We start from the raw sequence: 13,723 nt of genomic DNA on the forward strand, positions 1-13,723 counted from the left end.
GCCACTCACACCCTCTCGAATCCTGCCCCAGGGCAAATGGCCTTTGCCTTCCAAAAGGGACAAGGACTTTAATTAGGATGAAGACACGAGAGTGGGCAGACACAGCTCGTTATCTGTCCGCTTCGCCTGGTTCATATTTTTTTCTTTCCTTGTTAACTTTTCTGCTACTGTTTAATTGCAGAGAACAGCAGATCGGACAACAAATAGGCGTCTTTGTGCAGACTTGCCTTACATCACCAGGGCGGTCAGGCAATTCCTAGAGACCGTGCCTCTTTCTTCACCCCGCCTGGTTCTCCATCCCCTCTCCCAAGGAGCTCCAAATTAAAATGAATGCATGCCAGAACAATTGCCAAGGGAGTGACCAAGGCTAACTGTGGCCCAAATAAAGCTGGGGCTGGTAGAGGGCCTGGCCTCCAGGACAGCAGCAAGAAGAAAGCTTCTCCCAGCTGAGCTGAGCCAGCGACCACTGCTCTCTGTGTACCAGAAGGGAACAGCTGAATCTCAGGCTACACCACTTTAAGATGCAGGAATTAGTCCCTAAGCCCAGGTAGATAATGTTCAACCAAAGGCCCTGGCACCTGGGCACTTGTTAGAGCTGCAAATTCTTGGGCCTCACTCCCAACCTGCTCAGGGGGTTGGTGCCAGGGATCTGTAGTTTAACAAGCTGTCCAGGTGATCCGAATGCACACTGCCCCTTGAGAACCGCTGGTCCACAGGTCTCTGAGAAAGGGAGAGACTGTGCTGGGCTGGGAGGGCATTACAGGAAAGCTGGGATCAGAAGGGCACCGTGAAATCAGCATGTTCTAGAGCTGCGCTGTCCAATACGGTAGCCACTAGCTCCATGTGGCAATTTACATTTTAACATTTAAAAAGAAAGATAAATATTCATAATCTCACTTAAGTGCGGAATTAACAAAAGCCAAACTGATAGTAACAGAGAATAGAATGGTGGTTACCAGAGGCTCAGGTGTGGGGGGAAAGAGGCAATTTAAAGAAAAAGAAAAAGAAAAAGAAAAAGAAAAAGAAAAAGAAAAAGAAAAAGAAAAAGAAAAAGAAAAAAGAACGCAGAATGGTGGTTGCCAGGGACTGGGAGGAGGGGTCCCAGGTAGTTAGTGTTTAATGGGTACAGTGAATCGGTTTGCAAGATGAAAGAGTTCTGGTGACGGATGGTGGTGAGAGCCGCACAACAATATGAATGTACTTAATACCACTGAGTTGTACACTTCAAATGCTTAAGAAAAAATTAAAAATAAAATTAGTTAAGAATAAAATTTACAAGTCAGGTCTCAGCCACACTAGTCACATTTCTAGTGCTCAATAGCAACTTGTGGCTAGTGGCTACCATATTGGATAGCCAATCCATCATATAGTACATTTCCAGTGTAGAATGGAAGTTCTATTGAACCAGGCTGTATAGAAGCCCCGTTCCACCTCCTATGGGTTGTGTGACCTTGTGTAAGTTACTAACCCTTTCTGAGCCCCGATTCCTCCTTTATGAATTGAAACTCATAGTACCCACTCACATCATTAAGGCTGTTATGAAGCTGGAAATAAAATAGTAAGTGTAAATCACCTGGGACAACTGTCCAGTCTGTAGCAGAAGCCTGATAAATGACAGGTAATATTGTTGCTACTATGATTTTATCAGTGGCCATTAGAGATATCTTCTCGTGGAAGGGACAGTCTGCATTGGCTAGGACAGATTCTTTCCACTGTGTTTCAATTGCAAATTTCAGAACTTCTATAAGTGGCTCTGTTTTCAGTAGGACCAGTCAGCAGTACCATGTTGAATCAATACCAATTTGTTGGCAGGCCAGAAATGTGGCATCCTCATCCAGAAGCAGTATGTACAATCCTTGTAAGAAGGCTATAATTCATGAAGCCAGAGAACCTCATTTTCTGTGGGGCTTGCTTTCTTTCTTTGAGCCTGCCTCCTCCCTCCCTCCCTCTCTCCCTCCCTTCTTCCCTCCCTCCCTCCCTCCCTTCCTTCCTTCCTTCCTTCCTTCCTTCCAGGTATGAATGTCACAATCCCTGGGATGGTCCATTACATTAGACTCAAGGCTTCAGTGTTCTTCATCTAGAAAGACGCCTAAGAGATCTTGCAACCTTCTTGCAAATCTCCCCCCATATGAGAAAACAAAAGCCAGAGCAACTGTACAACCCAGAGACATCCTCCCTACTGAAGGCCAGTCACGAGGGGGAGAATGGATAGGGAAAATGGGAAGAGGGCTCCATATGGGAGTTTTATTCTAACTAATTAGGAAATTGAGAGTGACTGAATGTTCTTGAGCTGGGGGGTGATGAGGTTAGAGAGATGCTTTATTGAGAGGAATATTAGCTGAGGGAGCAAGGACAGGAGTAGAGCAGACCAGCAAGGAGATCAGGGCCACACCTGGGTGAGCCCTGCTGAGGCCTGGCTCTGGGAGCAGTGGGCAGGGCTGAGGAGAGGAGGAAGGTGGGTGGAGCCCATGTGAGCTGGCAACAGAGTCGAAAACAGAATCACGGATAAAAGGTCCGGGCTCTCAGAGTTCAGGCTGCACGCTCAGACATTATGTCCAAGAGGCCAGTTTTCCCTTTCAAACTCCTCTGGAGATGCGATCCCGTTCTTCAGGTGGGCTGGGGACAAAGCCAGCTCTCTGGCGGTGGGTCAGAAGAGTGGGGTGAGGGAACTCAGAGCAGGACCCTTGCTCAGGGTGGCCTTTCTGGCTTAGGAATCATAACAATGGCTCCCCTTCACAATTCACTTAGGCCTCCTGGGTGAATCCCACACTTTCCAATGTTCTGGATGAGGAACGCTGACAAAAAAAAATGGAGAGTCCAACTTCTGACTTTGCCAGAAAAGATGTTAAACTGCAAATGCCAGGTACTACCTTGATCATTCAGAAAAGAGACATTAACACCCTGAAAAGCAGGAAAGGCCATTTTAGAATAAAAGGCAGGTCTGTGAAATGGAAAAGGTTTAGCTTTAAAAAAGAAATGCACTACATTCTCACATTTCCTCCATTTCACTGTGAATGGGTAGAAATTTTGTCCCATGCCTGGTCTGTGGGGACCACCGGTTTACGTGACATTCCAAAATGCTTCCCTGTGTGGCTTGGGCTGTCAAGAATTAGTCTGGATGACCCCAAACCCAGCTGCACAGCTCCTAAAAGCAAAAACAAAGCTTGAGGTTTCTTGGTGTGGGTGTGTCCAGCATGGAAAGGCAGGGCAGAATCAGCCTTTGTTGCCTTCTTAAAATGCCAGTGATAAGCCACAAAGGATCCTAGAACAAATGGTCTCAGATTGATATTTTCACATTCAATAATTTCATATTTAGTCTAGCGGGTTAGTGATTTTTTTTCATAAAAGGAAATTGCAGCCAGAGCTAATTGCTCAATCTGAAATGTATCTGGACATTGTTTAGATGTTGGAAAGGAAACAGTGATGTTGGAGAGATTTTAGTAAAAAGAAGGGCATTAATTTAGAAAAAAGGCAAATGTAAATTAGTATAAAATGTAGCCCCATATGATTTTCAAAGCTCTGCTATGTATACAGCCAAAGAGAGAGCACCCCTATTTTGAGCTTTCCTTGATATTTTTCTTGTTTCTAAAATGCAAAAGGAAATTCATCGGCACAGGCTCAATCCATTCCCAGCCATTGATCTGTTGGCCAATCAATGATCGCTGTAATCTGAAAAAAATAACACCAGTTTCTATGAACCTTTCCAAGTGAGGCCGTGTTCAGCTAAGCTTAATAAAGAGAAAACCAGCAAGCACCATCTGGAAAACACTCTTCCGGAGCCGCACAAGATAGTGGCAGCCTTTGCCCAACCTGCTATAAATAAGTGTCTCAGGAAAAAAAAAAAAAAAACACCCCATTTTCAAATCTGTTTCTACTTAATACAGCTGCAATAGAGTTTATTTAGCTTTTCCCTATAGCAGGAAGACTGTTTGCATTTTTATGACAAGGGTCTAAATGTTTTTCACAGCCATCGCCATTGCCATTATTTTGAGGAACAACATACCACTTGGACCTGTCTGTTTGCTTCTGCAGCACACAGCAGTGGCCCCGGTGGCCTCTGCGCCACGAAACTGGCCTCCAAAGCCCAGATTGATGATCCTGTTTCCTCTCCCAGAGCTGCAGTCATCACCCGAATCCTGGCCTGCGAGGGCCTGGCTGCTTAGAATGACCAAGCGTCACGTGCTGCCTGGGCCTGGCACGCTGTGGCTGCCTGCCAAGCTCACTGCCTCTTCCTTCAAGACGACGGGGAAGAATCACATTGGTCTTCGCGTGAGGCTACAGCGCACCGACGAAGGTGTCCTGGCGGCCTGGCCAACCCCTCCGTGCCCAGCTTGTCCAGCTCTCCTCACCGGCGGAGCCTGACACTCTGAGCTCCTTCAGACACTCTTCGGGAGGTCAGCCTACCTCGGATGGCGGCAAAACGAAGTGGCCCCCGCTGACTGCACCGAGCACCTGCCTCTGTCCTCGAGCACCCCCAAACACCCATCCCACTTCAAAGACGGGCCGGGTAGGGCTGGCCTCGGGACACTTTGCTGTGTAATGAGTGACCCAACTCTCTGTTCTCCCTCTGTTCTCGCTCACCCCGTTTCCACGCTTTACCCCCCTGACGCCTTCCCTGAGAATGCAGGACCCTCCTTTCTCGCCTTTCAGGGGAACCTCAGAAAGAAGATGGCTAAGGGCTGGTCCCGGCAGCAGCATTTCATTTGTCGCTGCCGACTGCAGGCATTACCAGCTTCGAGCTGCCTGAAGGAGCTCTGCTGACATTCTCTTTCCCGAGCGGAACTGGTGCAAGGAAACAAATGTGTGCGAGAGGGAGAAAATTGGGAGGAGCTGTGAGCACCACCTAAATTGGAACGTCCCATAATTTTGAAAAATGCCCCATCTACCCACCACGGACCTTCTCTCTCAACAGTACTGGAAAACAGAAATTAGTGGTGGGTAAAGGGCTGCCACAACCTGAAATGAGTCTATTACAGTGTTCGGCGCGTAGCTCTCCCAAGTACACTAAAGGGCTAAATTAATTGGCTCAGGCTTCAGATGCTACAGGAGAAATGACAGTGAAGAGGGGGGCGGGTAGAGGAAGACGCCTGGTGGCTTTGAAGGCAATGCCTGGAATCAGGTGCATATGAAAAAGAAATTAGGGAGGAATAAACCTACTCTCTTTCTGAAAAACCAGCAAAGCCGTTAGTTATTACAATGTGCCCCCCAATTAATTACCTATGCCTTATTCGGTCGCCTGCCTTAAAAAAATCTTGGTGCTTATACAATCTTACAGACTCATCCACCAACCTGGGAATTAAGTCAGGCACATGACCCACTTCCAACTGTTAATTAATCGCCCCCATGAACAGTATATGTAAAAGTCAGAAGGATAAATTGCATCTTTTATTATTTCAAATTGAATTTGCCAAAACCCACAAATTACTTATTAAACCTTGGTCTAGACCAGTGTTTCCCAACCAGGGGCAATTCTGTCCCCGAGAGGACATTTGGCAAGGTCTGGAGATATTTTTGGTTGTCACGACTGTGGTGGGAGGGAACGATGCTACAGGCATCTAGTGGGAGACTGCTAAAATCCTACGGTGTGCAGCCCTCCCCCGCCCCCAACAAAGACGAATCTGGCCTCAAATGTCAATAGTGCCCCGGTGGAGACACTGTGCTCTAGACAAAGCCAAATATGCTTACCTTTAATATTCTTATCTTTGGCCGTCATCAAAGAGAGAAGACATCGTTTTCTTTGAAATCTAAGGTTGGCTTACGTGTTAGCTAAGGATGTATTTATTCCTTTCCAAATAAATGCCATAGGTTCTCAGTCTGAACGCAGGAACATTAAAGAAATACCGTGATGATGGCAGGGGTGCATTTTAAATGCATATTTCATCAGTGAAAATGGATGGAAATTAATATCCCATAAAATAAAATGATGATCTAGTTATGTTCCATACAAAACCAAAATCAATACCTTGTATCTCACTTAACCTGCAATTAGAGTTTTTAAAACACTAAAACAAGGAAATGCCATTCTTTTCCATTTCTTGCTAGCTGGGTACATATTTCTGAACATGAGGCATAGAAAACAAACAAGCAGACAAAAACACCTTTTTTTTAAGGCAGATTTTTCCAGGGCATAAAAAGCTTCCGGAATCATTCCGTTTTTATTTACTGTAGATTCAATCATTCTTTAGTGAGCAAAACATGCAGCCCATTCTCTCGGTCATGCCTGCCTGGCTTTCCAAATGCCCTCAAAACTGGGATGATGAATCATACACTTTGGCCCCACTGTGTCAATTAATAGTAAGCAAAGAATCCCACACAGCCAAGACAGGACGTTCTGCCTGATGTTTGTGCATATGTGGGAGGGTGGGGTTGGGGGTGGGAGTCCTTCGCCAATTGTTTCCAGAGGGTCTTAAGAGCAGGTGTTGAGAGTCTATAAAATTCCTTTAGTTCTAGAATATTCTGTGTGGCTGTACCGTGCCCCTAGCATGGGGGTGGGCTTTGGTCAGGAAAAATGCACGTTCCTAGAGTCAGCCTAGAGCTTCTAAACTATGAAGGAAATAATGGCTGACAGCTATACCATTTCGACCCTTCCAGGCCACGGTTCCTTTCTCTGAATTATCAGGCAAAAGTGGCCATACACACAAAGGCAAAAATAACAACAATGACAAAAACCGCCCAAACACACCCAGTCTTGGCTGCCAGCGAGGCCCGAATCTGCTGCTGAAAAAGAACAGTTGCTACAGTGCAGCTGGAGGAGCTTTTCCAGGGAACTGGTAATACCCTGGCTGTTAATGAATTATTTTTCGCCAGAATGTCGGATTCTTCCTGTGCTCCAGTAAACAGTCTGCTTCTGCCATGGGAAACAAAACCAGCTCCTTCCGAGGAGCTCAAGGAGGTCAGCCAAGGGTCCCCTGTGGGGGCAGCCCCCTCAGGAGCCAGAGCCACAGGCGCCTGACCTATAAATCACCACAGCCCCAAGTTCATTATTCCAGCCCTTTCCATCTACTCGAGCCATGCCCAGCGCTCCACAGAAGGGCCCAGGAAGACTACAATGCCAGCCGTGACCCTTCCCCCATCTCCAGGAACTGTGTCTTGCTCAGGTTTCCTCATCTGCCGCACCACGGCACGTGAGAGCGGGCTTCCTTGCGTTGACTCTTTCTCACGGAAACCGTATTTATTTCCTTGCTCTTGTTTTGATCAAGCTGTCAGGAAATAACTATGTGCATCCTCTCTTATCCTTTCCCTTCTTTAAGACTGGCTCCAGCCCCAAATAAGCCACTCTCCCCATTAGGGTGTCTACTTGGGACACTATTCTCCAAACACAAATCCCCAGGAAGGATATTATTAGACCAGGTGTCAAGGAAATCAACTGCCCAGGCAAGACACGGCTCCCCAGTGGACAAGGACACCAGCCTGAGGTGGGGAGAGGTGGAGGAGAGGAGAGGAGAGGAAAGGGGTCATTTTGTTCAAGCCATCCTTGTCCGTTCCCATCCCCCATCTTGCTCTCTCATCTCCATTGAGTTTCAGGAGCCCACATTCCTCAGGAGCACTTGGCTGAGCAAGCATGCTCAGGGATAGACTTGATCGTGCAACCCCCCCCCCCCCCCCCGCCCCAAGGACTCCTTAGCCACGGAAAATCAAAGTGGCCTGACGCCAGGCTGTTGTGGCTACTGAGTCAGCCCATGCCTCCCATCTGCCATGGAGACACAGGGTATTTATGTCCCTAAAATACCTGGAGGTACTATGAGGCTGAAGACACAGGTTGCTGGTTAGTCTGCTCTAAAGAGCACTGCCTAATAGAAATACATACGTCATTTAAAAATTTGTGGTAGGTACAGGGGCACGTGGGTGGCTCAGTCGGTTAAGCTGTCCGACTCCTGATTTTTGTTCAGATCATGATCCTACGGATCGTAAGTTCGAGCCCCTGATTGGGCTCTGTGCTGACAATGTGAAGCCTGCTTGGGATTCTCTCTCTCCCTGTCTGCCCCTCCCCACTCATTCTCTCTCTCTCTCTCTCAAAATAAATAAACTTAAAAAAATTTTGTTTAAGTTTCTGGTAGGTACATTAAAAAAGATTAAAAGAAACAGGTGACACTCATTTTAATATTATAGCTTATTTGACCAACATATTCAAAATACTATCATTGTGCCATGTAATCGATATAAAATTGTTAATGGGCTATCTTGCATCCTTTTTTTTTTTGTACTAAGTCTTGGAAATCCCACGCATATTTTATCCTTATAGCACATCCTGCTTTGGACTAGCCACCTTGTGACTGCTTAATAGCCACATGTGACTAGTGGCTACTATATGGGATGGTGCAGATACAGAACATTTCCTTCATCATAAACAGTTCTCATAGACAGTGCAGTGCTGAGAGACCAAAAAGCTGTGGGAAGAAAGAGTGACGGGTGAGTGCAGGGTGAGCCATCAAGTTATTGGAGCAAAGAATTACAGTGAAAATGGGAATCGTAAGGATTGGGATATTCTGGAAGCCCACCTCCACGTCTAAGGGGAGATTAAAACAGGCTTTTATGAGAGGCTCGGGGCCCATGCATACATCATGGGGAGGCCGCTCCACAGCAGTGAGAAGGCCGGCAAGTATAATCACTACTCAAGGCATCTGCCGCTTGAGCCGCCTCCATATTAGCTCTTCTGATCTGTTTACGGCCGGGGCTGGGACAGAAGATCACCAAAGTCACGTACGATCTTTCAATAACAATTCTGGGTTTGCAATCTAATTTGGTGAAGCAGATAAAGAAACATGATCAAATTACGTGTGCCTGTGTTTGTGCGTGTATGTGTGTTTGCGTGTGTGTTCCTGGCTGGAGAGGGAAGGAGGGTCATGTGCAAAACCCAGAAGTACGAATGTGACCACCAAAATCACCTGCTCACCAGCTGCCATCAGAGCACAGGAGAGCGGTAGACTTAAGAAGCTCATGAAACATTTTGAGCCACAAAGGAGACGCCTGGAAAGAATGAGATGATGGGCATCCGGGCAGACAAACAGGTGGGAGGGAGAAGTGGTAATCAGAGGCATTCTCCAAAGACAAGAGCTGCCAACTCTATAGCAAAGATGTCACCCTGTTCCCCAAATCAAGCTTAATTCAAAATCCCACGCAGGCTTTTGTGCAGGGGAGAGTGCAATTAGCCATCTTTCCCTCTGCTCGAGTGTCTCATTCTCGGAGGTCCCCCTCATATTCTGATTAGGGAGGCACAGAATCATATCTGGATTCAAATTCTGGCTCTCCCAGTGGCTCCAGAGTTTCTGCAGAGGGGTTAAAGGCTACCATCTGGTTGGAAAGGAGCTAAGGGACTTGCTTACCTAATTCAATTGCATAGCAAGACCTCATCTCACTTTTACTGAGAATTTATTTATTTGAGACGTTCAGAGTCAGAAATCCCTCATGCATCCTTTGGTCCTACCATGGACCTCAGGCTAAATTATTTAAGCTGTCTTAGCCTCACTTTCCTCATCTATAAAATGGGAATTATCTTTGCCCATGTCGCAAGAACTTGTCATCTTGGACCTACCCCAGGCTAGAAATGGAGCATGACACCAGGAACTCCAAGTCCCCAGAGAAACATAAAAATCTCTGCATTTGTCCCTGCTGAGTCTCCCTTGACAATGACTTACAGCTGCCTCCCCACCACCATCCACTCCATCAGCTCCATCATTTCATCACTCAACTCTTATTCATTCACCAACGGTTGGGCGTTGGGGATTCCAAAAGGAAGAGGCAGTCTTTCCATCTGAAATAGTTTGGGACTATTTGGGGTCTATCTGCTTGGCTATGAGCATGTGCCCTGGGTTGACTGGGCTGCCTCACTGGTAGGCTCCCTGCCCCCAAGTTAGGTACCATACGTTGTGAATGCATAGGGGCTGAGGGCCCTGGCCTTAGGGAGAAAAAAATAAGAGACAGAGGGGTTAGAGGGACACATAGCCCCTTTAACTCATAACCACCAAAGTCTGGAATCAGACACGCGACTGGAAATTTCTCTGAGCCTCAGATTCCTTATCTGTAAAATAATGCCTCCATCACATCATGGTTTCCCACATGTCAAGTGTTTGGCAGACAGAGAGTAGCAACAAATGTTAATTCCTTTCCTAATTTATTTCCCTCCAATACCCTCCTCCCCCCAAATCTAAGGTTAGGGAAGGAACCAGAGAATAGACACTTGCTATTTTCTTACCGGAGATTGGGAGCACACTGTGTGTGGACACTGCCATATACAGAATACCTCCGTTCAGGATCAAGTAGAGTTGGGGAGGCCGGTCCTATTTAGTCGTTGGGTCACTGTAGCTAAGAGCTGTATCTGTTCCCCTGGTGCTATAGCACTCCCAGCAACACCTCATCACACACCTCTCGATTTTTCTTTTTCTTTCTAGCCTTTCAGAGGCCCTGTCTCAGAGGCTCTGTTTTCTGGCTACAAGACCTTTTATTTATTTTATGGTTCTTACCCAACTGCCCACCAACCAAGTTCTTACACTGGCAACTAGCATCACCCGGAAAACTGTGTTCTCATTTTTTCCTGAGATGGGCAGGTTTTCCCTGGGGCCAAACCTCACAGCTGGAAGTCTGGTGCTTCTTTGCATGATAAAGGACTCCGCGGGGCGGGGGGGGGGGGGGGGGGAGGCACTCCCCCCCCCCCCCCCCCCCCCCCCCGCAAACGTCCCATGGCTGGTGCCAAAGCGGCCAATACCCTAAGTTCCAGTCTGACTTGGCTCACCGTGCCTGGGCCGCGCGTTGGAATGCCTCTAGTGGGAATCAGTCGGGATGACACTCAAGTGGTCATTCGTAGGATATTTATGGGGTCTGTGGATTCAGGGGTGGGTGGGTGGCCTCTCGGGGCTTCTAAGGGGCAGATGAACTGGGATGTCACCTGGTTTATGATTCTGTGCCCTCCAGCCCACCCCCGACTTCTGAAAGTGGCACAGCTCCCCATGTTCCTCTTGAGAAGAAAATGCAAAGGACAAAACAGCGAGAGGGGGCATAATGCTGCCTGGTGAGCAGCTCCCATGCCCGAGCCTCCCCACTAGCCTCCTCCCACATTGCCACCCCTCCACCGTGACAAAAGCACATCACAACACATTTTCTAAGTTATCTTAAGTCTCTTGGTCAATCAACAAACGATTCTGAAGACTCAAAAGGAGGAAGAGAGACATCTAGACAACGGTGGGAAGGATTCCTGGGGAAAAGCAGAGAAAACCTTGCATGATGTATGCAAGGCTAAGAATTGTTTTCTCCCTGCTGGCTGCTTTTCTCTCTGTTCTAAAGAGAAGCATCCGAAATCGGCTAAATAAAGGGATCACACCAGAGGATGAGAGATAATGCTAAATCAACAAAAACAAAGACCCAAATGAAACAGAGCGAGCCATGAGAATCTGCGGCTATCAAAACTTTGTTTGGCCGTATCTATTTATCATCGCTGCACACCCGGGCTCTGCGGAATATCATTCTGTTGATGTCACTTATCCTCAGCAAAATATTTACACATCCTTAAAAACGCCAGATGAGGGGGGCCGGCCGGCGCGCTGCCGCAAGGCACCCCTGAAGCCCGATCGCCCACGGCTGGGCAGACCATGAGATGGGGGCACGATGGGGTTGGCTCCAACGGGCACAGGTAAGAGCTACCGACAGTTCCCGGAACTCAGCCACCCAGGAGCTGCACTCTGCCCTGCCCACCTCTCCCCTACCTGACTCTGCAAGAAGCAGCCACATCCCTGATATGGTGTCAGCGCCTCCTCCCCCCCCCCCCCCCACCGCCCTCGCCTTTCTCATTGATTAAGTTCTCAAACCATTGTTAAAAGCCGGGTTGCTTTTCCCTGGAAAACTGGGCTGAATTCATTAAGCTTCCCCCTGCCACAAAAGGAATATTCATAAAAGTTTGGCAGGCAGAAAGGGAGGCTGACTGCATGCCATGGGGTGGGTGACAATTCGCTCTTCCAAAGCCACCTTCTTCTTCCATGCCCCATCCCTCTCTCCATCCATCCGTCGTGCCCCAAACCTACTCCAGGGACTTGTGATAGGGAAACACAAAGCAGCAGCTGTTTGGCAACATTTCTACCCCTCGCCGGCAACTGTGGTGGGATGCCATTTCCCCACCCAGGCGGAGCTTATGCTGAACAATAGTCGGGCTTTAAACGGCAAACAAGCAAACACACAGAGCACAACCTCAACCACGAAAAAGCCAACACGGAGAGAAGCGGTAACTCCCTCCGCAGCAAAAGGCGCCGCCGAAACGCACGCAAAAATGCTGCGAGAACGCTGCTCGGTGCCTAACATGGCAGAAAGCCCGAGCCGGTGCGGCCACCCCGGGTCTGGGCATTGGGGGGTTCGAAGGCTCCCGGGGCGCCGACACACACTCACCCGGCTTCGGGAGGATGCGGGGCTGGCCGAACGTCACAAAGACAAGCCCAGCGCGATCTGGCAAAACCCAACTTTCCACCCGGCTCGCCAGGGCCGCCAGATACGTCAACAGAATCCATCTTTCGAAGGGCCTGGAAGGCGCCGGGTTTTCCGGGCCGGGGCAGAGCGGCAGAGCCCAGAGGCGGCCCGGTGCGGTGCCCGGGAGCGGAGTCCGCCGCGCGCCGCCCTCTGTGCCGGGTGCCAGCGCTGGTGGCGGCCCGAAACCCACTTCGGGGCCCCCGCCCCGCCGGCCGGCGCCGCCTCTCCGGCCCCGCCAGCCAGTGCGCGGCGCCGGGAGCAGGAGCGGGGCCCGGGGACGCCGCACGGGTGGCGGCCTCGGCCCGCGCGTCCCCGCCCCCGCCCGGCCCTCCCAGCTGGCCCCGGCCTCCGGGCGCCGTCCTGCCCACGGGAGCAGGCCCCTCCCCGGGCGCCGGGCCCCGCCAGGCTCGCCCAGCCCGACGCGCCCCCTGCGTCCCGGTGGCAGGTCCGCACGGGGAAGGCGGGGGAGGGGGACCCCGGCCCGCGCTGGGGGGCACCGCGGTGGCTACCTCGCGATCGCGGCCGCCGCCTCCAGGAAGCCACGGGGTGGTCGCGGGTGTGGGAACTCTCCGGTCTGGCCTCGCCGCCCGCCGCCTGAAGGGGGTGCGCAGCGGTGGGAGCCGCCGTCGCCGCTGTCACCGAGCCGCTGTCGCCGCCGCTGCCGGTCGTGCGTGAGTGTGTGTGCGCCTGTGTCCGGACGAGTGTGTGTCTGCGTGCGGCGCCCGGCCTTTACTATATACACCAAGGGGTGGGAGGAGGCGGGGAAGGGGAGGGCTTGGGGGAGGTGGCGGAGGAGGGGGAGCAGGAGGGGGGCGAGAGGGTACCCAAGGAGGAGGCGGCGGCGAAGGAGGGACAGGTGATCTCGCCCACGGGGAGGGCGTGGCTGTGGGCGGCGCAGGGTGGCAGGAGGAAGGGTCGCCCGAGGCGCGGGCCAGGGGAGGGGGAGATGGACACGGAGGAGGGCCGGCAGAGCGGGGATCCTGCTGCCAACTGGCGGGCTGGGGACCATTCCAGACCCCACGATGAAGAGGAGCCAGAACGGAGCCCAGAAGAGAGGAAGTGGCTGGCTGATGGAGGCGGGAGAGGTGGGGAGGGCCCAGTGACCACCCCCTAAAATGCCAGGGTGATACACGTAGAAGATCCTTCTCACAAGGTGTGAGATTATGAAAGACGAAATGAGCCCACGGACACAATCTAATTTCCACAAACTTGCCTGAGAGATGATTTATTTATTAATCTAACATTTCTTGAACACCTGGTGTTTGCCAGACACCGG

General features: G+C 50.2%; 1 protein-coding gene across 8 annotated transcripts in view; it reads right to left on the bottom strand.

The window, feature by feature from the left end:
* Nucleotides 1-13,180, bottom strand: part of RAI2 (retinoic acid induced 2) — a 74,944-nt gene extending 61,764 nt beyond the window's left edge. For 7 of the 8 annotated variants that reach the window (XR_006213598.1, XR_006213599.1, XR_006213600.1 and 4 more), the window contains exon 1: nt 12,370-12,451. The gene's annotated coding sequence lies outside the window, so the exon portion shown is untranslated. Of the gene's footprint in view, nt 1-12,369; nt 12,452-12,956 lie in introns of those variants that run through there. The other variant, XM_042975304.1, reaches the window with a different exon arrangement.
* Nucleotides 13,181-13,723: the final 543 nt, after the last annotated feature.

The sequence above is a fragment of the Panthera tigris genome, chromosome X (assembly GCF_018350195.1).
Source record: "Panthera tigris isolate Pti1 chromosome X, P.tigris_Pti1_mat1.1, whole genome shotgun sequence".
Taxonomy (NCBI): Eukaryota; Metazoa; Chordata; class Mammalia; order Carnivora; family Felidae; genus Panthera; species Panthera tigris.